Genomic DNA, 27,449 nt, shown 5'->3' with positions numbered 1-27,449 from the left:
TGTTCCTATGCACTCCTTTGTTTAAACCTTAACTGATTTAATATACAGGTATTTCCCTCACCAATGCTTGACCTCATGGTATAGGTGTATGGCTATCCTGTTATCCATTTTGTCTCATTGTTATGACATGCTTACTGTATCTTCTGCAATGTCAATTATCTTGACCTTTGTTATGGCTTTACAGTTTTATACACAGCTGCATCTGATTTGTTTATCATTGATTTCATACTTCTACCTGTACACGAGACTGTGGTTGCCACTGTATGTTCTAAAAACAAAATAAATTCAATACAAATCTATTGAAAGGAAAACACCATTTTTTACAAAAACAGTATGTACTCAGAAAAAACAAAGAGTCAAGAGCAAATCAGAAGTGCCCACTGGCTATCCAGACAGACATGATGACATCATAGCTAGGCTCTGCCCTATACGTGTTGTCTGACAGGACATTTTTCAAGGAACAACTGACTCTGCCTTGTCAAATGAAATGCGAAGAGCAGAGCCTAGCAGTGACGTCATAATGTTTGTCTGGAGAGCCTGCGAGAGTGCCATTTTAACACCGTATCCCACGTTTAGGCATATACCTTTAGCAGCATGCAAGGGCATGAACACTCTGCCTCTGTAGGTCCTGCACGTGAGCCCAGCCCACAAAAATACCCCCAAAAATACTCTACTTATTTGAATTAAGTGGTTTTCCGCTCTAAAACTACCAATAGTGTTTTTTTTTTAAATTGTTGGTTGCTTTGGAATACACCTTATTTGTTGGCAATCCCTAGGTGCCTTTTTAGACAGGTGGAGAGACCCAGCAGGGTGGAGAGGTTATAACAACAGTAGATGGTCACCAGATATAAGAGGGGCATTAATGGGTTAGAACTGGATCAGTAATGAAGGTATTTGATCAGGGACTTTAGTATGCTCTTACAAAATCCAAACAAATTTGATATAAACATAGGAATTTATAAATTTCTAAGATTGTTGCTCATTTTTGTAGATGTATATAATTTATTTATGTATTAGGGGAAGTATATTTCTGTTTATACACAGCTCAAAACAATTAAAGGAACACTTTTTAATTAGAGTCTAGCATCAAGTCAAGGAAACTCCTGGGATATTGATGTGCTCAGGTAAGTAGCAGAGGGGGTTGTTAATCAGTTTCAGCTGCTTTGTGTTAATGAAATTAACAACAGGTGCACTAGATGGGCAACAATGAGATGACCTCCAAAACAAACATGGTTTAAAAGGTGGAGGCCACTAACATTTTTTTCCCTACTAATCTTTTCTGACTGTTTTTCAATAGTTTTGCATTTGGCTAGGGTCAGTGTCACTACTGGTAGCATGAGGCCATACCTGGACCCTAAAGAGATTTCACAGGCAGTCCAACTCCTCCAGGATGGCACATCAATATGTGCCATTGCCAGAAGGTTTGCTGCGTCTCCCAGCTCAGTCTCAAGAGCATGGAGGAGATTCCAGGAGACAGGCAGTTCCTCTAGGAGAGCTGGACAGGGCCATAGTAGGTCCTTAACCCATCAGCAGGACCGGTATCTGCTCCTTTGTGCAAGGAGGAACAGGATGAGCCCTGCCAGAGCCCTACAAAATGACCTCCAGCAGGTCACTGGTGTGAATGTCTCTGACCAAACACTCAGAAACAGACTTCATGAGGGTGGCCTGCAGGGCCGGATCTAGACTGTCTGATGTGGGGGTGCAGTAAAAAATCTCAGGGGGGCAGAGGATGTTAGGTCAGAAGGGCAGTGTACAGGGTGTCAGCAGGGCAGAGGATAGGATTAGCAGTTTATAGGGCAGTCAACAGCAGTCAATAGTTTGTAGGACAGTGGGTTATCAGAACGGAGGACTGTATGCAGCCGGTCAGCAGAACAGAGGACAAGGGTTAGTAGGGTGGAGAAAATGGGTTGTCAGGTCAGCAGTGCAGAAGACAGGAGTCAGTAGGGCATAGGACATTGTTCAGCAGAGAAGAGTACAAGGCCATTGCTTGCAGAGCACTCAGCAGGTCTCCTCTTCCCTTCCTCCTCATTGCACATATCACCCCCCCCCAATCCCTCCTCCTTGCACATATCCTCCCAATCCCTCCTCCTTGCACATATCCCCCCTAATCCTCCTCCTTGCACATACCCCCCCCATCCCTCCTCCTTGCACATATCCCCCCTAATCCCTCTTTCTTGCACATATCACCCCCCCCCCAATCCCTCCTCCTTGCACATATCCCCCCTAATCCCTCTTCCTTGCACATATGAGCCCCCCTCCCCCAATCCATACTCCTTGCACATATTCCCCTCCAATCCCCCCTCCTAGAAAATATCCCTCCCCAGTGCAAATAGTCGCTAATCCCTCCATCTCTAATCTCAAACACAAATTTTATTCACACACACACCCCCTTCCACACATACACAGGATCGCTAGTCCAGACTGCACAGTTTACCTGCATCCTACCTATTCCAAGTCCTGGCAGAAGGAAATGTGTGCAGGGTGTGCAGTCTGATCCGGATCTAGGGGGGTGCTGGGGTGGGCTGTGCTCCCCCAGATTTCTGTTGTGCACTCTCTGGCTGACGGCCGATGGCCGAGTACCTTCCCCCAAGCCCTCACTCAGGACCGACCCAAAATGTGAGTGCACAGCCTGGTGCAGTGATCTGTGTTCAGGAAAGAAGCTGTGCTGTGCAGTAAAAGGTCAAGACACTTGTATATACATGATTGAGGTGAGCAGCCGGTGTAATTGGTGGTGGATTACACTGGGTGTACATGATAATTTATCTTGAACCATTATCACTTTTTTTTAAGACTTTTTTAGACACTGAGAACCTTTGGAGTATATCAACCAGATTGTGAACCAGAATTTTGTCCATAATATATTTTATTCACATTTATATATGTAACTTACATTGCAGTATATTTATTTTGCATGATTTTTTTATACATGTTATTGCATGTCATTTGTTTACACATGAATTCATATTCTACTCAAAGCTGTTAGATCATATTGCATTGAAGTTGGATTTGCACATTAACGCATGTCAATAGTGCGTTTCCTTTGATTATATTGTGATTACGCTGCACTTTTTACAGGAATAATATAATCCCTTGCCTACTTGCTTAGAAAATGTCCATTGTTGGTTTTTAACGTTCGGCTCCCTTTGACTTCAATGAGTTTTGGATTGGCACCTCTCAGGAATATCAGTTTAGAGCCCTCTTCTCTCCGATACAATAAACATACAGTTCACAGTATTTTGGGAATAATGCAACACAATACCTAGATGTGTGAGGCAGAATTCAAATAGGAAGATCAATTTAGGGCCCTCTTCTCTCTGATACAATAAACATACAGTTCAAAGTACTTTAGGAATTCTGCCACACACATCTAGGTGCACCTTCAGAAAATTTTCCACTAACTTGCCTCAAACCGAACTCAGGTCTGGTTCGTCCCCAAAAATTTTCTCTACCAGTAAGTGTAGTATGTGTAGTTAACCTTGATTAGTGATTGTGGAAACCAAACCAGAGCTTTGCCCCATTGTGGGATGAATCAGTTGAAAAAGAGTCAGAACCGTAGAAGGTCCCCAGTGAGCCCTAGGGTGGGAGAGGAAATCTCATGGGTTTGGACAAACATGTAATGCTGGTCTAGTCTAGTACAGCCAGGATTTCTGTAATGTGGGTGTGGTAATTAGAAAAGATAGGTCCAGACATGCAGCCAGTGCCAACAGGGTGTGAACTTGAATAGATAATCTGAAGAGCCATACCAGTGGACTTGGCTTTAGACCTACATACATTTTTAAAGCATTGTCGGTGCAACCATGACAAAGGAAATATATACAAGATATTTTTAGATTCCTATTTATAGTATAAAGCTCATTTCAGATGGGGAGGATCCGTCAGCATGATCTGCCTGCTCAAGGGGGGATCTCTCCACTGATCCCCGCTGTCTGCTCTTCCCACTGATTTCAATGGGACGGTCAGATGGAAATGGACTGCCTGTCCATTTCCACCCGATTGTCATCTGATCCGACCCACTGAATGGATGGGGAACTGATCCCCATCTGTCTGTTTTTGGTATACAGGATCGGATCAGATGGTGGTGGGTGTCAGCGGACTAAAAAAAATTAAAGCGTTTAGTATTGCTTTAAGACATTTAGTTCAAACCTTTCATCACCTCCTTGAGACATTCAGATAACTAAAACAGGAAACTTGGAAAGTGTTATGACATCGCCACCTGGGAACATACAGTATGTTGAAGGTTATCCTGTACATTGTTTGTTGGTTATCTATGACAATCTATCCCAAATAAGTCATGCTGACAAAACTGCCAAAAAATCTGTGAGCTATGTTGAGCAACCATGTATGGGCTTTTTACACAGTAAAAATATCCCTATAAAAAGTACACACAAAAAAAAAAAAAAAGAGTCGTCCTCAACCTAAATTAGCATTGCATGTGTTTGAAATATACAAACATAACATAAACCTATAACCATATGTAAAAAATATAAAGTGAGTGAAACAAAGTCTGTGTAGAATAAGTCCCATCCAAGTGTTAGTAATTGTTGATAAATGGAACGTTCATTCCTTCCTAATAACATAAAATGCCATCGCTCGACCCACAGTGGTAATGGGATACACCCATACCAGCTCCCAATGACCCCCTTACAATAAGAGTAGTCAAAAAGTGCTTGTATGACATCTTCTGGTATCAAAGATACTCCCACAGCAGCCTCGATGGTAAACAGGAACACTGCCAATGATCCTCACAATGTAACAATCCATGCAAGGCAAAAAGAGGAAGAGAGCCGATCACCACAAAACAGGGGCGGACTGACCATTGGGGAACTCGGGCACTGCCCGAGGGCCCGGGGTCAATAGGGGGCCCCATGAGATGTCCCTGGTACCTTTCATAGGCTTTTTTGGGTGTGATTTGAGTGTGGGCGAGGACACAGGGGCCCCATGATCCCCTATTGCCCGGGGGCCCCATGAGTTGTCAGTCCGTCCCTGCCCCAAAATGTTGCACAATTCTATGATTGGATGAATATCATGACAAGTCTATGATTAGATGAATATCATCACAATTTTAGGATTGGATAAAATGCACAAAAACCCCATGCTCTACCTAAATAAAGTGAAAAAACAAAAATTGTGACTTCATCAGAGGGATCCCACTGATGAAGTCACGTGGGCGTGACGTAACACATAAGGGCAGACGCGAATCGTGATTGAAGCTGCATGGAAGAGCAGCTTGGATTTGGTGATTTTGTTACCTATTTCATGGCATTTTATTAGTGTTCTACATGGGAGTGTACTACTTTTTATAATAAATTAATTTGTCAGTACATACCGCACCATTGGAGTGTCCTCTGTTTCCTCTATTAAGGATAGAAATCTGTGACCTCCAACTTCCTTACAGGGACCGGTCCCTAGTTCTGGTTTGATGTTTTATAGAAAGCTTAAAGGTATCTGACCGCTCTCACATGATTGATGATCGGGAAAGTGAAGAAGTTGTTGCCTATTTGGTATTACAAAGAGCATTTCTAGTGCTCTGAGGTGAGAGTTCTGTGAACACTGAGGTGGCACTGCCTGTATGATCTATAGCACTTCATCTGATGGTGTTGGGATATCAGCACATGAAGAAGAATTGCACTATTGAATCATTACTGATGATTTCACATTTATGGACTTGCTTTCATGGACAATTTATTTCTGATATAATTTATTTCTTTTTATTTTTGATTTATTTCAATTTTCATATAATTTGCAGCGCAGCATTGTTTTTTATTATGATTTATAATTTTATGATTGTATCACTGCTTTTCTCAGATGTTTGCACAAAACCGGAAACCAAATTAGAGTCAGTAAGAGTGTTACCTTTGCTGAGGTACTTTCTAACATTCCATTAGGCCAGTGGTGGGCAACCTTTTTTTTCAACTGAGCCAAATCTCGCAAAAACCACGATTGAAATTTATTTTGAGAGCCACATTTTTAAAACTGAAAATACATCCCCCATATAGTAATTCATCCCCCATAGTAATTCATCCCCCATATAGTAATTCATCCCCCATATAGTAATTCATCCCCCATAGTAATTCATCCCCCATATAGTAATTCATCCCCCATGTAGTAATTCATCCCCCATAGTAATTCATCCCCCATATAGTAATTCATCCCCCATATAGTAATTCATCCCCCATAGTAATTCATCCCCCATATAGTAATTCATCCCCCATAGTAATTAATCCCCCATATAGTAATTCATCCCCCATAGTAATTCATCCCCCATATAGTAATTCATCCCCCATAGTAATTCATCCCCCATATAGTAATTCATCCCCCATAGTAATTAATCCCCCATATAGTAATTCATCCCCCATAGTAATTCATCCCCCATATAGTAATTCATCCCCCCTATAGTAATTCATCCCCCATAGTAATTCATCCCCCATATAGTAATTCATCCCCGTAGTAATTCATCCCCCCTATAGTAATTCATCCCCCATAGTAATTCATCCCCCATATAGTAATTCATCCCCCATAGTAATTCGTCCCCCCTATAGTAATTCATCCCCCATAGTAATTCATCCCCCCTATAGTAATTCATCCCCCATAGTAACTCATCCCCCCTATAGTAATTCATCCCCCATAGTAATTAATCCCCCATATAGTAATTCATCCCCCATATAGTAATTCATCCCCCATAGTAATTCATCCCCCATATAGTAATTCATCCTCCATAGTAATTCATCCCCCCTATAGTAATTCATCCTCCATATAGTAACTCATCCCCCATAGTAATTCATCCCCCATATAGTAATTCATCCTCCATAGTAATTCATCCCCCATATAGTTCCTCTCACCGTGTTCCCGCGCCGTTCCAGTCTTCAGGGTGGACTGTGAGAGGAGAGGAGTTCGTCACGCTGCCCCGCCTACATCCTGACAGCCAAGAGGGGAGGGAGGGGAGCGGGCGCCCGGCACACAGAAGAGCCGCATCAAAGTCTGTAAAGAGCCGCATGTGGCTCGCGAGCCGCGGCTTGCCGACCACTGCATTAGGCTAATGGGATGGGTAAGCGTGTACACCACGTGTACCGAGTGGTGGCACTTCATGTTATCAGGAAGGAATGAACTTTTCATTTATCAACACTTGGATGGGACTTTTTCTGCACGGACTTTGTTTCACTCACTTTATGTTTTTTACATACAGTGATACGTTTATGTTATGTTTGTATATCTTGAATACGTGCAACAATAATTTAAATAATTTAAAATTTAAAAATATCCCAAAATCCACCAGGTGATGTGGGCGTTCTCAGGGTAGATGTTCTCCGGGAATTTGCCCTCTCTCTCTCTATATCATTCTGCGCCCTGATTCTCTCTCTCTCTATATCATTCTGCGCCCTGACTCTCTCTCTCTCTATATCCTTCTGCGCCCTGACTCTCTCTCTCTCTCTCTCTATATCATTCTGCTCCTTGACTCTCTCTCTCTCTCTCTCTATTATAAATCTATGAAGAATTTGCTGTCTTGCAATTTTCTCCTCTATGGGGTTTCTTTCCTCTTCCATCCGGAACTCCACGTCCTTGACAATCTCACAGAGGTATTTCAGTATTGTTTCGTGTTTCTTGCGGATCTTCACTGTATCCTGTGTAGTGTAATTCTCTACAGCAAAAATATTCTGTGTTCCCATCCTCCTGAAATTCTCCTGATTCTCCAGAAAATGTTCACTGGTCTCATGAGTGAGGACCACAGTGGGGAAGATGCCTGAGATGAAGAAGAGACAAAACACTTGTGACTATATGCTCTAATCATGAACAATAGGCCTGGAGATAATGTTTTCCTTTACATCATCAGACAATGTATGCATACAGTATTTGAGTTTCTTTAAGAGACCCTGTCATCACACCATTCATTTCCTCAACAATCTTTCCATAAGGTTATATGTGCATTCAATGTATTGTATACATGTCATTTACTTGTAAAAGCCCTCCTTGTGTAGGCATCCAAAAGCCTCAAGAATGCTGCTGAGTGCCAACATCTTGGATGGGATGTCAGCAGCCCCAGAAGACTCAGAGCTGTCACTTCCCCTTCACTTCTCCCCCTGTAGCCAGTGGTGTATTTAGGTTTTGTGCTGCCCTAGGCAACATTAAAATAGTCTGCCCCCACGGACACCAACCAACACAACTCCCCCTTCCCCCTCCCACAGGGAGATCCTGACATTGACCAACAACATCCCTGCCCCCACCCAAGAGATCCTTCCACTACTCCCCCCAGCGATAGGGAGACACTCATCTTCACAGCTCCGGACATCTCCGGGAACTAGAATCAGGCTCTACATACACCATCAAGCAGCCCGCAGCCTCTCTCTGATCCCACCTGGTTCCCATGGTGTGCGTGTCCCTTCTTTCATCCCTGGGAGAGGTGCTGCCCCCCCTGAAAAATGCCACCCTAGGCAAGTGCCTTGTTTGCCTTGTGGTAAATACGCCCTTGCCTGTAGCTGCATAAAATATTGTATAGGGAGGTGAGGGGAAGGGCGCTGGGCCAGCACAGAGAGTAATTAGACATTCCCAAAATAGGAGAGAGCTATGGCATGCAAAAGGAGGGGGCTGTGCCAGAGAATTGACCGTTTCAGCAGTGTCAATTGCTTAGCAAGTTCAGAGGTACATTATTGAAAAAGAGTGTTTATATAATGGAAAAATTCAGCAAGCATAAAATAAATACTTCTGACATGTCTCTTGTACATGGAAAAATCAAATTATTTAGAACCCCCTAACATTATATACGTACATTATATTGTTTTAAGCAGAGATCCTAGAGAATAAAATAGTTGTGGCAATTTTTTTACGTCACACGATAATTGCACAGCAGTTTACCAAACACACATTTTCAAGAAAAAATTTGTTTTAGTGAACACAAACACCAGATAATACCCAATTATTTGGTAAAACATTAAGGATGATACTGAGCCGAATAAACAGACACTTAAAATGTGACGCTTTAAAACTGCATACGCCCATGGAATGGCACCAAACTACAGTACCTAAAAAATCTCCAAAGGTGACATTTTAAAAGCCTTTATTGATTGCCAGATTAGAGATACACAGGAGGTCTGGTGCTAGAATTATTGCTCTCACTCTGATATTCGCAGCAATGCCTCATATGTGTGGTGCAATCGCTGTTTAAATATTCGTGCAGGACCAACATGTGTGTTTGTGAGCATGGGGGAAAGGTGCTTTACATTTTTTTAATTTTATCATCTAAATTTTTTTTTGTAGCAATGTACCTTTAATGTATTTCTATCAATCTTATTGCTATTAGAAGAAATGAACAACATCCCTTGTGATAGCATGGGCCATGACAGGTCCTCTTTATGGTGAGATCTGTGGTCTAGTAGACCCCATAACCCTCCTCTGGCCTCCAAAGCATCAGATCAAACAAGATCGGTTTGATTAGATGCTGTCACAAGTCGGTAATGGCTTGCCTACATGAAAAACCAAAAGTGACAAAATCCTCTTCTGGTTTCTGACATCACACAGTGGGAGGAACAACATCAGTTCCTCTCACTGGGTCTCAAGAACCGGATGCCCCTGGTCCCATCCTTAACAGGCTCCACAATGGGCCGTAAAAATGTGGCAAAGGTGGTGGCAGTGGTTGGAGGGAGTAGTCCAGCAGCCTCATAGCCGCTCAGATTACTTTTACAGTGTGCAGAATTGGTGGGTGAAAAAAATTATACCAAGATCAGGACTTTTTAACCCACTGCTGCTTATAAATGGTGAAGGAATGGAAAGTAGTTAAGAAGGAAGGTCTACGAGTGAGAAGGATGGTCTTAAAGAGGACTCAAATTGTGGAATCTGTACTCAAAAAGGCAAACAATATTGAGTGAAGGCCCATGGTTTTCACTGCTTAGCCAAGTAGTTCATGAACTGAAGTTTTGAGTTCAAGAAACTGCTTTTGGTGTAGTGAAATGTCTGCAAGTCCAGGTGAATGAGGCCAACTACTGCTAGCTGTACAATGACCTGAATAAACAGGACCTTAACAAGAACCTCTTAAATCTACTTTCTATGAGACATTTATTAATCTTATTGACTTAAGTGTTACTTTGGGGCTGTCCACATGTAAGGGTGACTAGGATTGGGCAGGTGTTGGTGCCAAAGGTACAAATCCCCACCCTGCTTCTTCCTAGATAGGACAGCCACCCACCTTTTGTAAGAATCTTCCCATATTGTGTCATGCTCCTGCCCGGAGGCCCGACCACGCCTTCCCTGGCCTAAGGCCTTAATATTTGAAAATAACTTTACTGTAACTTCTGTGACATAATACAGTGACCTACTAGCAGAATCTTCGATATGCCACATGCAATGGTAGACATTCTGTAGCTTTCATTTCAGTGTGGAGCGCAAGTGCACATATTTTAAGCCATCTAACCTCTACACCTCAATTCCTCTACTTGGGTGCACCACAGAATTGGTACCACCTCCCTATGTATATATACGAGTCCACAGCATTGGCTTCCATAATTCTGCAACATTAGCTTCCATCACCTCCTAACAGGACCTGCACCTGAGGGTAAGGGGATCAAGGTTCCTTCATTAGTATACCTACTTCTCTCTCATTGTGCCATCTATAGCTAGATGAATATGCTCCCAGCTAGCACACTCCTTCCCAGACTTCCTACTACTACTCGCATAAGAGGACTCTGTCCAGGCCTCCAAAGCCTTAAGCACCCACTACTGGACCTGCAGAAGAAGGACAGGGGAGATAGGGTGACTACAGCTATTCCTCTCATAGCCTGGGACTTCATTCCTGCAAAGGGCCTTTTAGTTCAGATCTGCAGGAGACTACATCTTAGCAGCTCTGGGATATCTTGGATGGGAAAATACCTTGCAATAAAGGGATTTTAATTGTGCCTCTATAGGGATAAGCATTGAACTACATTGATTTGTGGATTGGGGAAGATGTCTTAAGGGGATAGTTTTTTCTGGGCTCTATCCTGTATTTTGATATACTCCATGACCCAAACTACTTAGCTCCTCCCACAGCTGGCCTCTAATTGGGCACTCACTACACTCATGACATCACTAGAGGAGGGACTTTCCTAAAAGGGAGCTAATACCTACTTACAACTCCCTCCTTACCATACTATAATAGGAATCAAGCCATCTAGTAGAATGCAAACTAACTGCACCTGCCAACGCAACCACAAGCAAGAGAATGGGATATTCATCTTATTTGTGGTTAGGGGCACTTTGCCTGATTTTCTCCTGTGGTCCTGCCTGCTGTGTTTAAATCCATCTTTCTACTAAAATTATTATTACATTTATTATTTTATTTATTTATTTATTATTATAAATTTCTAAATTATTATAAAGCTCTGGTGAATTCATCTAACAACAGGATGTAGTACGTATCACCGTATGTTCACCATTTTGCTTTCATTAGTATTTTTGTCCCCACATTCATTTTAAAATTGGCAAGATAAGCTCTTTAAGGTTCCATGCACACTAGCATTTTTTTTTAAGCTCAAAAAATTCTGGGAAAAACACTGGATAAAAAAACGCTAGTAATAGCATTTTTTTAGTAGCGTTTTAGTAGTGTTCAGAATCATTTAGGAGCATTAGTGTTTTTAGTAGCTTTTTTACAGTACATGTAGAGGGAAAAAAAAGCTGCTAGGAGCATTTTAGTAACATTTAGCAGCGTTTAGCAGTTTTCTCTGCTGGACTCTACAAAAAAACTTTTTTTTTTCTGCTCCTAGATGCTGAAACAGAAAAAAATGCTAAATGCTGCTAACAGCTTTGTTTAGCTTTTTGATTGTTTTTTCTACACGTACTGTAAAAACGATAATAAAACACTAACGCTCCTAAATGCTTCTAAACGCTACTAAAATGCTACTAAAAAAAGCTATTACCAGCTTTTTTTTTTTTACAGCGTTTTTTAGCTTAAAAAAATGCTAATATGCATGGAGTCTAAATGATGGGCAAAGCATAAGTTCCCTTGAACTTGTAGGTTTATGACAAGTTCAGTTCTAACAACAGTTTAATATGTATAATGTGCATGATTAAAAATTATTAAACCAGATTTCAAATGAATGTTGTACCTGTTATTTCTTTGGCCTTCAAAAGGATCTCCTTCAGATCGGAAATGTCACTGGGAGACATCCGGGTTTCAGCGCTAAACATAATACATATTATATAAATTATAAATGTACATTGCAACGTAAAGCTACATTGTTATTATTATTATTATACAGGATTTATGGCACCAACAGTCTGTGCAATGCTTTACAATATAAAGGGAGACAATACAGTTACAATACAATTCAATACAATAAAAGTATTAGGAGGGCCTGTTTGTGGAGCTTACAATCTAAAAGGGAGGGATAAGTGGTACACAAGGTAATATCTGTAGGGTATGGGCTGATGGAGATGGTCATAGTATAGTTTTTAGGTAGAGGTGGGGTAGGCTTCCCTGAATAGATTTGTTTTCAGCGATTGCTTAAAAGCAGGCAGGGTAGGAAACGAATATAGGCAGTTCCAGAGGATGGGAAAGAAGTCCTGGAGGTGGGTATGGGAGGAGCTAGAGAGCAGGAGGTCTTTGGAGTAGCAGAGATGATTTGGGCAGTATGTCAAGATGAGGTTGGTTCAAGCAGGTTTGGGCTCTTCTGCACTTATTGCCACTGGCCCGTCAACCCGATCCAAGGGTCTTCTGGGTGATACCAAGTAGGTAGTTGAAAGAGGAATACTGGCAGGGATTAGAGCCAGGACATGTAGGTTGTCTGCACCTTCCCTGAGCCACTCTGCAAAAAAACAACTTCTGTGCCCTTCTAACACTCCAGCCCTCCTGATGTCCCAGCACCATGCCCTCCTGACACCTCAGCACTCCTGACACCAGCCCCATGCGCTTCTGATCCCCCTATACCATACCCTCCTTACCCCCAGCACCATGCCCTCCTGACAACCAAGCCCTCCTGATCCCCTAGTACCATGCTCTCCTGACTCTCCAGTACCATGCCCTCCTAACACCCCAGCTCTCCTGATTCCCCCCAATATTATACCCCCACTGCCATGCCAACTTGACACTCCAGCCATTCTGATCCCCCTGTACGGTGCCCTCCTGATCTCCAAGTACCGTTCCCTTCTGACCTTCCACTACTGTGCTCTTCTGACCTCCTCTGCACCATACCCTTCTGATCCCCCAGTACCATGCCCCCTTGACCCCCCTATATTTTGTCATCCTGACCCCAGCCCTACATACTAATGATCTTTGTACACTGCCCTATATGTTATTGAGCTCTGTACACTGCCCTACCTACTACTGGCCTCTGTATGCTGTCCTACCTACTACTGACCTCTGTACACTGCTCTGCATGCTACTGACCTCTGTACACTGCTCTGCATGCTACTGACCTCTGTACACTGCTCTGCATGCTACTGACCTCTGTACACTGCCCTACATACTGCTGACTTTTGTACTCTGCCCTACCTACTTCTGACCTCTGTATGCTGCTCTAGATCTTATTGACCTTTGTACTCTGCCCTATGTCCTACTGACCTCTGTACGCTGTCCTACATCCTACTGACCTCTGTACATTGCCCTACATCCTATTGACCCATGTACACTGTCCTACATCCTACTGACCTCTGTACATTGCCCTACATACTACTGAGCCCTGGAAGCTACCCTACATACTGCTTACACTTGACGAAATCAGATTAGATAGCCAGGCCTAAAGCTAGTCAAGAAAATCAGCCTGCAGTACCAGATGTTCTGTTTTCATGATGAACTTTGGCATCAGATTTGTGTGGGTGAAAAATTACTCAATTACTCCCTAGACATGGAAAAAAAATGTGAATGAAAGTAAACGCTGAGGTTTTCACTGACACTTTCAAGGTAGGCTAAGTTTATATTTTTACAGTGACATCAGTTTTAGTAGATTTTTCTAAGTTTTCTTTACGCTGTCTTTACTTTTTATTGGGGGGCTTACTAGAAAATGTATTTAAAAGATCTTTGATCTCTTCAGTGTTGTCCAGTTGGAACTGGACCAGTGAGAAGAAAGCTGCAGTAGTCAAGACAGTCAAGATAGCAAGGCAGTGAATAAGTTGGTCTGATGTGCCATTAGTTAAGAAGGGGTGAATGTTTGAAATGTTTTGGAGATTAAGGTGCCAAGATTTAGCCAGTGATAGGATGTGAGATCCGAAGGTGAGGTCAGGGTCTAGGATTCATACACATAGAAGTGCGGTGGTAAACAATTTTAATGGGGCACCCATTTCCCTGCCCCCTACCCACCTCCCATCATTGTCCTTTGGTTTCACCCCCTACCCCACTCCCAGTACTACAACAATAGACCCCCAGCAACAATAGATCCACCCTGGCACAATATAAACCCCATCAGCAACAATAGATTTCCCAGCAGCCAGCAACAATGGACTTCTCCCTCAGCAGTAGATCCCTCCCAGCAACAATTGATCTCCAGCAACATATGACCCACAACAATAGATCCCCCACTAGCAAAAATAGATCACCCCAGCAACAATAGACCCTTCCAGCATCCCTTGCCATTAAATACCTTCAGTGCTGGATGTGCCGGAACCACATTCCCACTGAAAAAAGCCCTCAGTATTGCTAATGAATGGTGGAAACCTTTTAAAGGACTAGGAGGTTTTGAAGATTTCTTTGGTATTACTGTATATTTTCATGGTTTAAACAAGTAGGGGTGCTGATTTTTCATGGCTATTTTGCTTATACTTTTTATTTACCTTGCAGTGAAATCGCTTATGTATCTGAGTTTCAGAACATGAAAAGCTACAGTTCCTGCTGAAAAGGAGCTTGGATTGCCGATGAAACGCCCTCCCATGGAATAAAGACTGTCTGAAACTGTTTCATAAAGCTTTGAGGAGATTCTGCCTCCAGATCTGGGGCTCCTTTGACAAGTGTATGGTTGATGAACCGGGTGGTCATAGGAAAGTACCTTGATAAACTAATGATGGACTATTAGTTGTACAGGATTTCTGTATTAGTTATACACATAGGGGGAGATTTACTAAAGCGTGTTCACTCAGAATCACATGCACCTGTACATGGCGGCCAATCAACCTCTAACCTTCTAACTGTTTGTTAGGCATAGTTTTGCATTGTGTCTCAGCCAGTTAAAATCTGATCTAACCTTATCTCTTAACAGTGCAAACTCTTTAGTCAAGCTATGCAATAAATAAACAGTTTCTGCAACCAACAGGTGTATATGCGGTCTCCTGTGTATACACATTACACAGGTACATTCTCAGTTGCGGATACACCCTAAAGAACACCTTTTTTTTTTTATAAAACAGACAGACTTTTATACAGTTATACACCTAAAGTACAGTCCCTTCAAAAAATGTAAAACATTGAGTGAAATCAGTTATAGAGGACATTTCCTCTTCAGCATAAGGCAGCATGACCTCTTCAAGTATTCTGATGGATTCAAACTGATCCATGATCCCTGGTATACGATAAATAGGCCCAACACCGTAGTATGAGAAACATCCCCATATCATGATGCTTGCACCACCATGCTTCACGGTCTTCACAGTGTACTGTGGCTTGAATTCAGTGTTTGGGGGTCGTCTGACAAACTGTCTCTGGCCACTAGACCCAAAAAGAACAATCTTACTTCCATCAGTCCACAAAATGTTGTACCATTTCTCTTTAGGCCAGTCAATGTGCTCTTTGGCAGACTGTAACCTCTTCAGCACACGTCTTTTTTCCAACAGTGGCACTTTGAGGTGACTTCTTGCAGATAGCTTGGCTTCACATCGGCGTCTTCTAATTGTAACAGTCCTCACAGGGAACGTCACACCTTCTTTCATCTTCCTGGAGCTGATTGTTGGCTGAGTCTGCGCCATTTTGGCTATTCTTCTATCCATTCCAATGGTAGTTTTTCGCTTTCTTCCACGTCTTTCAGGTTTTGGTTGCCATTTTAAAGCATTTGCGGTCATTTTAGCTGAGCAGCCGATCATTTTCTGCACTTCTTTATATGTTTTCCCCTCGCCAATCAACTTTTTAATCAAGGTACGCTGTTCTTCTGAACAATGTCTGGAACGACCCATTTTCCTCAGAATTTCAGAGAGAAATGCACTGAAACCAGCATGTCCAACATTTGCTGCCTTCCTTCCTTCCTTAAATAAGGGCAATAATTGCCACCTGTTTTTCAAAGAATGAATGACCTCACTAATAGAACTCCACACTGCTATTATTTTGAACACGCCCCTTTCAATGAGTGATTCAATGACACAGAATCAGCAGCATGCATGTCATGACTGTTGGGTCTGTTGGATTTCTATTACTCTACTTCACCTGCTAGTAAATTATTTGCCATGTAGAAATATCATTTCTACAAAAAACAGCGATTGATCCGTTTAGTGATGTCTGACTGCTATTATTTTGAACACAACTGTACGTGATGTTCTGTATGAGATTTTTACTTACTTGTAGATACACACTGGGACAATGAAATCACCAGTGTGATATTCTGCTCTCAAAATTTTTGCCAGTGTGTTATTATATCCGGAGTCCCATGTGACCTCAGTGTCCAGCGGTAGAAAATTTCCTAGAATGAGAAAAGCACAGGAGAGATTATTAAACATTCTGGTACTGCATTTAACCAAGGCTGATCATAAATGGGCACAATAAGCCACCAAGAGTAAAAGATACAGGAATACGGGACCATGCACATCCATGTTTGTGGTTCAGCATGATCTGCTGACAACTCATGTATAGACGTTTTCTCACAGATTGACAGATTTAAAAAAACAGCTTTGAGTCCACTCAAACATAGAATGACATTTGCTTTCACAAAAATGGTGGGAACCTACAAAGGTAAGTGACCCTGATGGCTGGCAGGCAGAAGAGCTCCTGTGAGATGGTGACAAAGTATTGACTCCACAAGAAAGGTATCTGCTCTGTACACATAATGATTGGAGCCTCAGCTGGCTATTGCTGTTAGAGTGGAATCATAGCTAAAACCTTTCTGGGAACCTTCCAGGAGCGGCCATTACCTGCTTGTATGTTTGTTAGCTGCCCAACCCTTGATTAGTTTGCCATTACTGGGTTGGATCGTGTTTTACCAAATATTCTGAACAAGCTTCTGTTGAAGTTTTTCCCTTTGGGACCTGGGATCCTGGGCCAGAATAGCAGTAGACACCTGACAGTGATTCACACCCTTCCCTACTCTATTCCAAACTTAGTGTTACTAAACCCACAACAGTACAATCAGTCTTAATAAATCAGACTATATAAAAGAGGTATATAACATTCTAGGAGATACAACAACATATGCTGTTTTACCTAAGGACCCAGTCCTTTCTTTTAAACGTGTTTTAAAGAATATTATTAAGGATGGTTTCACCAGAGAAATTATTAACAAAAAAGAAAAAGATTTTCTGTGTCCCACGGCCCCAAAACTTCCAGTTCTATACATCCTCCCGAAAATCCATAAGGACCCTACAAATCCCCCTGGGAGACCCATTGTGAGCGGTATAGGTTCATTGAGCTCAAGAATTGGGCAATATATAGATTTCTTCTTGCAACCTCTAGTGTCCCAAACACCAGCCTATTTACGGGATACTAAACAGATGCTAAATGATATTAAAAATCTGTCTATCACCACTCAAACATTCTTAGTAACGGCGGACGTGTCCTCTCTGTATAGTAACATAGCTCATAGGGATGAACTTGAAGCCGCCGGATATTATCTACGCACTTATAGCACTTTATCGTCCTCTCATGTGGATTTCATTTTATCTTTGCTTAATTTTGCGATCAACAATAACTACTTCTGGTTTAATCACAAATATTACCTGCAGATAACAGGCGTAGCAATGTGGGCAAAGTTTGCCCCCAGTCTTGCTAATTTATTCATGGCACATTGGGAGGAGATGGTGATCTATTCGAGGGAGTGGCCTGAACTTATGTTTTATAGACGGTACATTGACGATGTGTTCTTGCTCTGGAATGGGGAGGAACAAGCGTTAATAAATTTCTTCACTACCCTCAATCATAATGATTTGAACATAGAGTTATCTTATAATTACAGTATGAAGGAGATCAGCTTTCTAGATCTCACACTGATTAATTACAATGGAGGTCTAGTGACTAAAACCTTTTTCAAAAAGACAGACCGTAACGGATATATACCGAAAGGAAGTTGCCATCATCCAAGATGGCTGTCTAATATTCCAAAGGGACAGTTCATTCGGCTACGCAGGAACTGTACTGATCTAGAAATGTTCTATAATCAGTCTGAAATTTTAAAAGACAGGTTTTCAGAAAAGGGCTATGAAACAAAAACCTTAGAAAATACTATTGACACTGTGGCACATCTCAATAGGGAGGACCTCCTAATAGACAAGCAGAAGGCCAAGAAAGGACAAATATGCCCATTTATTACAACCTATTCTAGGCAATATAGGGCAATTAATCACATCATTAGAAAAAATTGGAAGGTCCTGAGAGCGGATCCTATACTGTCTAATGTACTACCGGAGAAACCTGAAATAGTGTTTCGCAAGGCTACTAATTTGAGGCATTATCTGGCGCCCAATGTGATTGACCCGCCCAAAGAAATCTCTTTGTTTAATGATCTTAAGGGTTACCAACCGTGTAACAAATGTATAATCTGTAAGTGTGACAACACTAGGAAGCATAAACAGACTGTTTTTTCCTCACAAGTAACTGGAAAGAGGTACAATATAGACAAATTCATTACATGTAACAGCAAGTTTGTTGTTTATTTACTGGAATGTCCATGTAAGCTGCAGTACATTGGACGTACCACTAGGCGGCTTAGGGACAGGTTACGAGAACATGTCAATAACATTAAACGAGGGTATAGAGAACACTCAGTCTCTAATCATTACAGGAGATTTCATAATATGGATCCCACCTCTTTGAAATTCACGGGCATTGATTTAATCAAACCCCATTGGAGAGGAATACATAAGAGACGTGCTGTCTCACAATTGGAAATGAAATGGATATATGAACTCTGTTCTTTAAAACCGAATGGCCTCAATATCAAGGTTGATATTAACTGTTTCATTGAGAATAGCTAAGTTATCATCCATCCTGGACATGTATTTCCTTATTTTTATATTTATATTACTATTCACCTCTTCATACATTTTATATTTATGCGTGTATTTTATACTTTTTTTACATATAAGATATTTTATGATATATTATAATTGTTTATGTGTATCACTTGTCATAATCCAGGCATAGTGTGATGATTTTTCAATGTCTTAACTCACTATATATGGGATCACTAACTATGCATTTTTATTTGGGATTTTACCTTTTTATACATCAATATTGATGGTTTATTTATAATTATTTATTCCCGTTTAATATATTATTATTTTACTCTGTGAAAAATTATATATATCTTCTTTATAGACATGAAGAATAGTCACACTATATCATTTCATATGAGATATAGGAACAATACTATATTATTGCACTGTGTGATGATGATATTCGCACATGCGCATTGATCTAAAGTCTACAGGAAAATATAACATGGGATTGGAATCAGACATTTTGCTCGCCCTCTATTTTAATTTCCCATAATCTATTTTTTACTGGCTTTACCATTTAAAAGATAGATTAGTTCTACCTATCATCATTATATCATCTAACACAGACATTTGGAAGATAGATCTGTTCTGTCTATCATCATTTTATTACCTAACATTAGATGGCGCTGAAGCTTCCCTGTATATTCATTAACATATTCCCATAGAGAACACACAGGCATCTAGTCTGTTTTGGTTCTGATGTTTTCTATCTAACGGTAGATGGCGCTAATCTTTCCCTATGGGAATAGTAACATATTCCCATAGAAGAATTTACAGACATCCAGTCTGCTTCTTCGTATGATGGGACCAAGGCAAAATGGCGCCCGTAACCCCCGCGCATGTGCAAAGTCATCTCTATATATACAAACGGCGGACGGCATGGCGTGATTGGCGACCCCCCTCTGAAGACATGCTGGAGCACGATACGCGATAGGAGGAGCCACAACATGCCATGACGTCACGCCGCCAGAGCAACGTGGAGCTCCGGCGGCCATTTTAACATACCAGCTGGTCAGTGCTTTTCCAGACTACTGTCTGCAACGATTTTTTCCTAATCTACCCAGATGTACCCTGATGTATCTTTAATAAAAGCCTTCACAACATACTACACTATGGGAGTGTTTTTGTCACCCCCTGGGGGAGTGTTCTAGCCCACAGATCCACTCTAAGGAAGGAATACCACCCACTACCCAGACTATCCAGAGGGACAGAATCCATCAGGTTTACACAGGGGGACCCCTTTGAGGAAGAGGACCACCTACCTCGGACCCCATAGAGCAGTGGTTCTCAACCTTTCTAATGCCGCGACCCCTTAATACAGTTCCTCATGTTGTGGTGACCCCCAACCATAAAATTATTTTCGTTGCTACTTCATAACTGTGCCCCATCACTGATGTCAGTGGGATGAATAGTGTCCCATCGTTGGTATCAGTGGGATGAATAGTGCCCCATTGTTGGTGTCAGTGGGAGGAATAGTGCCCCATCATTGGTATCAGTGGGAGGAATAGTACCCCATCATTGGTGTCAGTGGAAGGAATAGTGCCCCATCATTGGTGTCAGTGGGAGGAATAGTGCCCCATCATTGGTGTCAGTGGGAGGAATAGTGCCCCATTGTGGGTGTCAGTGGGAGGAATAGTGCCCCATCATTGGTGTCAGTGGGGGGAATAGTGCCCCATCATTGGCGTCAGTGGGAGGAATAGTGCCCCATCATTGGCGTCAGTGGGAGGAATAGTGTACAATCATTGGTGTCAGTGGGAGGAATAGTGCCCCATCATTGGTATCAGTGGGAGGAATAGTGCCCCATCATTGGCCTTAGTGGGAGGAATAGTGTCCCATCATTGGTATCAGTGGGAGGAATAGTGCCCCATCATTGGTGTCAGTGGGAGGAATAGTGCCCCATCATTGGTATCAGTGGGAGGAATAGTGCCCCATCATTGGTGTCAGTGGAAGGAATAGTGCCCCATCATTGGTGTCAGTGGGAGGAATAGTGCCCCATCATTGGTGTCAGTGGGAGGAATAGTGCCCTATTGTGGGTGTCAGTGGGAGGAATAGTGCCCCATCATTGGTGTCAGTGGGGGGGAATAGTGCCCCATCATTGGTATCAGTGGGAGGAATAGTGCCCCATCATTGGTATCAGTGGGAGGAATAGTGCCCCATCATTGGTATCAGTGGGAGGAATAGTGCCCCATCATTGGTGTCAGTGGAAGGAATAGTGCCCCATCATTGGTGTCAGTGGGAGGAATAGTGCCCCATCATTGGTGTCAGTGGGAGGAATAGTGCCCTATTGTGGGTGTCAGTGGGAGGAATAGTGCCCCATCATTGGTGTCAGTGGGGGGGAATAGTGCCCCATCATTGGCATCAGTGGGAGGAATAGTGCCCCATCATTGGCGTCAGTGGGAGGAATAGTGTACAATCATTGGCATCAGTGGGAGGAATAGTGCCCAATCATTGGCGTCAGTGAGAGGAATAGTGCCCAATCATTGGCGTCAGTGACGTTCACGGCAATACCTCACATGCATGGTGCAACCGCTGTTTATATAACGGCACAGGATCAATGCTCGAGCACACAGGTGTGCGTGCGTGGGGGGGGCGAGTTTTTTTTTTTTTTAAGTTATTTTGATTTTTTAAATTATTTTTACACTGTCCCTTTCATTTTTTTTTATCACTTTTAATGCTATAACAGGGAATGCACATATCCCCTATAACTTCAATGGGCATTGTCATATATTCTTTTTCTGGGGTCTATCAGACTCTGGATATCTCCTCTGCCCTTACATTACATCTCACCAAGATCGGTGATGCTTTCCCAATTTACAAATGCCGCTGTGTATATCCTGCGAAACTGAAGTGATGAAATGCTTGTAGCTTCCGAATTCTTAGATTATAGAGATGATTGGCACCATTCTGGTCTCCAATCAGCTCTATGGTCAGCTACAGAAACACCGGCTGCATTCTCAGGTTCCCCCGATGGCATGGGACTGCCGGAGAAGGCCGTGGAAGGCAGCGGGGGAGGGGGGGGCATCATTTCCAGCTGCTTTTAAAAGCAATCTTGCAGCTAATTAGCCACTAGGATTGATTTTACATGAAAGCTGATTGACGGCTGAAAAAAACAATACCAGGATGATGCCTGCAGCTGTAGGCATCATCCTGGTATAACCATTCAAATCCAGTGATGTACCAGTACGTCGCTGGTCCTTGTTGGTTATATATGCTATGTTCTTTTTTTTTTTTTTTTTTTCGTATTTAGGCAGTGGAATGAATGAAAAAAGAGAAGAAATCTCTGCCAGAAAAAGTGTGTGGTATGCCCACCATTAGAATATACCGCCCTGCATCCACTCACTTCTAATGGTGGGCACACATTAGGTCACACGGTGCCACAAGTGCCAATTCCAAGATTGAACAAATGTCTAAATAGTGGCACGCTTGAATAAAAATTGTCCACGTATAAGTGGTACCCCATATGGAAAAAGGATAACACCAAGTCCCAAACTATTATGCCACCACTCCCCATGTAGTCTGGGTATCCAGGGGGGCTCCATGTGACCAGGGGCAGACTGACAACTCATGGGGCCCCCGGGCAATAGGGGATCATGGGGCCCCTGTGTCCTTGCCCAAACTCAAAAAAGCCTATGATAAAGGTACCAGAGGCATCTCATGGGGCCCCCTACTGACCCCGGGCCCTCGAGCAGTGCCCAAGTTTCCAAATGGTCAGTCCGCCCCTGCACGTGACTATCTTTTCCCTCGTAAATCCGAAACTTATAAGTATAGCCTGTTGCCCTCACAGGTCTTCTACATCTTGACTCCATATCTGGCACGCTTGCTGGGGAAATTGCCTTGCACATGCCCCATACCCGGAAATGCAGGATCACATTTATATACGTGATCCTGCACAAAGGGCCACCTTGTAGCAGTATATGTACTGTGGGCGGTCCCCTAGTGGTTAATTCTTAAGAGTAGGTGTGTAAAGTCCATTACTTTGCCCAGGGGACATTAAAAGACCCAGGGACATCACGCATGTGACCTCACACCACGTGACATCAATGATGTCACATGGGGCGGGGTCACTCAGATGATGTCCCTGAGTGGCCCCGCCCCTTACCTATTTAAGAACTGTCAAATCAGCGGAGCAGGCAGATGGCAGGAGCCATCGTCTGAAGCGAGCTGTCCTGTCTTTTTTCACACTACACTTTCTGTTGTTTGTGAATGAGTATCGGGACCATGCACCCCATACTCATTCACATGGGGGGGCGGGATCTGGGGGCCCCCTTGTTAAAGGGGGCTTCCAGATTCCGATAAACCCCCTGCCCACAGACCCCCACAAGGGGAAGAGGCCCTTGTCTCCATCAACATGGGGACAAGGTGCTGTGGGGGAAAGGAGCCCCCCTGTCCCAAAGCACCTTGTCCCCATGTTGAGGGCATGTGGCCTGGTATGGTTCAGGAGGGGGGTGCTCGCTCGTCCCCCCACCTTTCCTGACCTGCCGGGCTGCATGCTCGGATAAAGGTCTGGTTTGGATTTTGGGGGGGGACCCCCACGCCATTTTAAAAAAAAAAAATTGTGGGAGTTCCCCTCAAAATCCCTCAAGACCCGAAGGGCTTGGTATGGATGGGAGGGGGGACCCCATGCCGTTTTTTTAAATTTATTTTGTTGCCGGTTTTTAAATGTAATTACAGCTTTTTTTTCTTCACTATAGCTGAGAGATTCAGCTGTCTATTTCCCCCCAGCTAAAAGAGAAAATTTATTTTTAGTTTATTTCCCCAAGTTAAAAGAAACAAAGTTTCCTTTAACTCCAGGGAAAGTGACAGCTCTGGAAGCTATAGTGAAGAAAAATAAAAGCCAGCAATTGCACTTAAAAATCACACTTCGTATTGCGAAAAAAAAATTGTAAACCGAGGCATTATTTTCAATGGATTTTCATTCGTAAACCGAAAATTATGTTAACCGAGGCATTTGTAAACCGAGGTACACCTGTATGTGTGTATATATATATATGGAAATAGCACTAAGTGTACAGATATCTGTGTTTTATAACATTGATATCTTTACATTTAGTGTTATTTCCTAAATATAACACTGACATCTGTACATTGTACTATACATTGAGTACCACTCAGTGTACAGATATCAGTGTGCACTCAGTGTATATAGTAATCAGGGTGTTTAGATATAGGGTCGGTTAGGGAATGGCACTCAGTGTACAGACATCAGTGTTATGTACACTAACTATTCCCTATATATAACACTGACATCTATACACTAACTGTTATTCTCCCCCCCCCCCTTTTCTCTCTTCCTGCTGTCTTTCTCTCTCTCTCTTCCCCTCTCTTTCTCTTTCCCCTCTCTCTTCTCTCTCTTCCCCCTGTCTCTCTCTTCCTTCTCTCTTTCTTCTCTTTCTCCCTCTCTCTCCCTCCTCCCCCTCTCTCTCTCCTCTCTCTATCCCTCTTCCCTCTCTCCCCTCCCTCTCTCTCCCTCCTCCCCCTCTCTCTCTCCTCTCTCTATCCCTCTTCCCTCTCTCCCCTCCCTCTCTCTCCCCCCCCCTATTTCTTATTTCTCTTTCCCCCCCCTCTTTCTTCCTCCCCCTCTCTCCTCTCTCTCCACCCACTCTCTCTCCCCCCCTCTCTCTCCCCCTCTCTCTTTCATCTCCCCCCTCCCTTCCCTCTCTCTCTTCTCTCTCTCTCCTTTCTCTCTTTTACATCTCTCTTCCCCCCCTCTCTCTCTTCTCTCTCTCTTCCCATCTCTCTCCGCTCTCTCTCTTCCCTCTTCCTTTCTCCTCACTATCTCTTCCCCGTCTCTTTTCCCCCTCTCTTTCCTCTCTCTCTTCCCCCTCTCTTCTCTATCTCTCTCTTCCCCTCTCCACTCTATCTTCCCCCTCCCCCCCTCTCTCCCCCCCTCTCTCTCCCCCTCCCTCACCCTCTCTCTATCCATCTCTCCCTCTCCCCCTCTCTCCCTCTCTCCCCCTTTCTCTCTCTCCCCCTCCCCCTCTCTCCCTCCCTCCCTCTCCCTCTCTCTCCCCCTCCCTCGCCCTCCCCCCTCTCTCCCCCCCCTCTCTCTCTCCCCCCCTCTCCCTTTCCCTCTCTCTCCCACTCTCCCCCTCTCTCTTCCCTCTCTCCCTCTCTCTCCCTCCCCCTCTCTCCCCCTCTCTCTCCCCTAGCTCCCTCTCTCTCCCTCTGCCCCCCTCTCTCCCTCTCTCTCCCCCCTCTCTCCACCCCCCTCTCCCTCCCCCCTCTCTCCACCTCCCCCCTTCTCTACCTCTCTCTCCCTTGATCTCTCCCTCTCTCTCCCTCCCCCCTCTCTCTCCCTCCCTCCCCCCCCTCTCTTACCCCCTCCCTCTCCCCCTCTCTCCCTCTCTCCCCTATCTCCCCCTCTCTCTCCCCCCCACTCCCTCCCTCTCCCTCTCTCCCCCCTCCCCCCTCTCTTCTCTCTCTCTCCCCCCTCTCCACTCTATCTTCCCTCTCTCTTTTCGCCCCCTCCCTCCCCCTCTCTCTCTGTCTCCCTCCCTCTCTCGTCCTTTCCCCCCTCTCCCTCTCTCTCTCTCTCCCTCTCTTTCTCCCTCTCTCTCTCCCTCTCTTCCCCCCTCTCTCCCTCTCCCCCTATCTCCCTCCCTCTCTCCCTCTCCCTCTCTCCCTCTCCCATCTCTCTCTCCCCCCTCTCTCTCTCCCTCCCCCTCTCTCCCTCTCTCTCACTCTCCCTCTCTCCCCCCCTCTCTTTCCCTCTTCCCCCTCTCTCTCTCCCTCTCTCAGGGACAGACTGAGCTTCTCATGGGGCCCTTTAGTAACCCCAGGCCCTCGGGCAGTGCCTGAATGGTCAGTCCACCCCTGGTGAAATGTGAAACATTTATACAGAGACATATATATATTCTACTGTTTGGATACAAGCAGAGACTACTTTCTTTCAGTTCTGTACATTAAGACATTATATTCTGTACATACCAAGCTGAGCGTATATCTCTCCCGTCTCATTCTTATTCAGTTTGACACAACCCCGGTTATCGACCAGCTTGATGGTTCCAGTCAACTCATAAGAGCTCCTTATCATTGTCTCTGGCTTGTCTTCTGCTGGAGCAACCACTGCATAGACCTTGTAAGGAGCATTGTCTACAACATACTTACAGGAGTTGATGAAGCAGGATTTGCCATGACCGCTTAAACCAAACAACTATAGCCCTGATTACCATGCTCACAATTATCAAGGCTGAAATCTTGGATATATGTTCTCATCTCACCACTAGCCATAGCTGAGACTTCAGAGGGAAACTACCTGGCTTGACTCAATCTCTGAACTTACAGAAACTGAAGGAGAATGAAGATTCTTTATATAATAGTAGGAAAATGAAAGTAAAAGTGCTGCTGATTTTGTTATTTCACTCATCTCACTCCCTTATTCTCTCAATTGTCCTTACTTTGCACACAGCTCAAAAAATGAAAGGAAGACTTTGTAATCCGAGTCTAGCATCAAGTCAGTGAAACTCTTGGGATATTGATCTGGTCAGGTAAGTCGCAGAGGAGGTTGTTAATCAGTTTCAGCTGCTTTGGTGGTAATGAAATGAACAATAAGATACAAAATCCTCTTGCGCTCTTATGTAAGACAGTAGTGAAAAAAATATATCTGGCTCACACTAAATATTCAGCAGCTGCTAACATCCAATCCTATACCGAACAGGTGATTCTCACATACATATAAATAAATGATGTAGCGCTTAGACATAGACAAAGAATAATAAAGTGATCACCAAGTGGGATAACTATGTACTCATTCCTAGCACGAGCCTTTAAATATTGAAGCAGTCCACATGTACAGGAACAAACCAAAGTCCTTTATCCACACAAGCACTGCAAACAGTACACACGAAAAAGTCCAGTGATCCGTGTCACATTCCTCTTATGCATGCAAATCAAAGGAATGTGTATGAACCCACACACCCTCGAATGTGATCCAGTAAGGGCTAAAATGGCCTCTCACCTCCACCCTGCGACCCTGCAGGGCCACAGCGCTTTTTGTAAAATATATCACCACCGGAACTAGGATGAAGTCACGAGGTCACGTGACGCAACGCGTCGACGGCTTAGCGTGGTGACGCACTTCCGGCGTGGCGCCATCTTTGCACACCCTTTGAGGTCTATGCCTACACCCAGCATATGGGGAAAACGCTGTATGAAACTCTGCCCATGTGAGTTTGTTTTTTATCTCTTTTAAATGTTTTAATAAACGGTCTGCACTATGGAGGATGTCTTCTTTTGTCTTATGGGGATCTGAGCTGGGATCCATCTGGCTCATTGGCCCGCAAGGATATTGGAGGAGAGGTGGAAGCTGTGTCCTGTAGAAACATCTTCAAGTCACATTATCGTGAGGAGCCCATCCTAGTTCCGGT

The 27,449-nt window shown here is 43.6% G+C and overlaps 1 pseudogene across 1 annotated transcript; it reads right to left on the bottom strand.

The window, feature by feature from the left end:
- Positions 1 to 7,241: 7,241 nt before the first annotated feature.
- LOC149441009 (uncharacterized) lies at positions 7,242 to 26,376 on the bottom strand (annotated as a pseudogene). The gene is made up of 4 exons (XR_016307456.1): positions 26,011 to 26,376; positions 16,436 to 16,556; positions 12,069 to 12,142; positions 7,242 to 7,738 (listed from the first exon to the last, which is right to left on the bottom strand). The product of XR_016307456.1 is annotated as an uncharacterized LOC149441009 (transcript).
- Between the last annotated feature and the right edge of the window lie 1,073 nt (positions 26,377 to 27,449).

The sequence above is a fragment of the Staurois parvus genome, unplaced genomic scaffold (assembly GCF_062004578.1).
Source record: "Staurois parvus isolate SC_StPar_1 unplaced genomic scaffold, SC_StPar_1.0 ptg001037l, whole genome shotgun sequence".
Lineage (NCBI taxonomy): Eukaryota > Metazoa > Chordata > Amphibia > Anura > Ranidae > Staurois > Staurois parvus.
The sequence above is the reverse complement of the archived record's forward strand: the minus strand, read 5'-3'. Positions and strand labels throughout refer to the sequence as shown.